This window comes from Arachis duranensis, chromosome 3 (assembly GCF_000817695.3).
Source record: "Arachis duranensis cultivar V14167 chromosome 3, aradu.V14167.gnm2.J7QH, whole genome shotgun sequence".
Classification (NCBI taxonomy): Eukaryota; Viridiplantae; Streptophyta; class Magnoliopsida; order Fabales; family Fabaceae; genus Arachis; species Arachis duranensis.
In genome coordinates, this window is record NC_029774.3 from 12,924,022 (window position 1) to 12,925,134 (window position 1,113).

A 1,113-nucleotide genomic window follows, 5' to 3' on the forward strand; every position below is an offset into this window, starting at 1 on the left:
CACATAGCTGGCACTTGTGGTCTTCTCTGTCTTTTATCAAATAGCAGAGATTTCTCTTTATCCCTTCGGGGAGCTTTTCTAAGAGTCCAGATAAGTTGTAGAATGCTGATTCAAATTCCACTAAGAGTCTTATCTCTCTTTCTTCAATTTCATTCCTTTGACTGGACACAAGCAAAGTATTCTGCTTTTATAGTTGATTCTTGTGTGAGATTCCCTTGTTATCTTTTGAGTTCTTTCGAAGACCCTTGCTAGTGTGCTGGCTAGTCTTCCTTCATGATTGTAGATTGTTAAATCTTGAACTTGATCAATTGGTTGAAAATTTCCTGGGAAGACGGACATGAAGATCACTTGATGTGCTGGAACCAAGCATTCTTCTTTTTCATTAAAAATAGGTTGACTATTTGTAAATTTTAGGGATATATCCCTTGGATTTACGTTGTCAATCATATTTTTAAATCTTTTTACTACATCAATAAATCCTGCAGGAAACTCACTAATAATTTTCAAATCATTAAAAATTAAGATTGTATCAATTAATCCATACTAGAAAAACTGATAGGTGTCAGATGGGGAAGCCTCTGGAAATATAACCAGCTTTGTTAGCTATTCTTTGGCAATAGGATAATATCCCAAGATCGCCCTTTTTTCTGCAGTCCAATTCAAGACTATGTTAAGGGTTTCTCTGAGATTTGATCTACAAACCCTTTTCTTTTCCTTGATTTCAGCCCTTGTAGGAATGTTTCTTATTATCCCTGTTCTCTGGGTTTGAATTGGAGCTTTATCTGCTCTTTTTAGGGTTTGCTCTGGATGAAGAGCTTCATATTCTCTAAAAGATTCCTTTGCCTCTTCCACTGTTAAAAATCTTCCTTTATGAATTATCCTTAATTGCTGTGTAAATGGTGCTGCTTTTTCCCAGGCATCATATACTCCTTTCATGGGGCCATTATAAATTACATAATATTTTTTATCTTGGGTGGATTTTTTGATGATTTCAGCAATTGTTTTATTTTCTGGAATTTTTTCCTCACCTGATTTGTCCACCACGCTTAGCTGGCTGAACTCTGATGGTTTTGGTTGTTGTGTTGATTTCATTGCTTCGATGGCCTTCTTGAG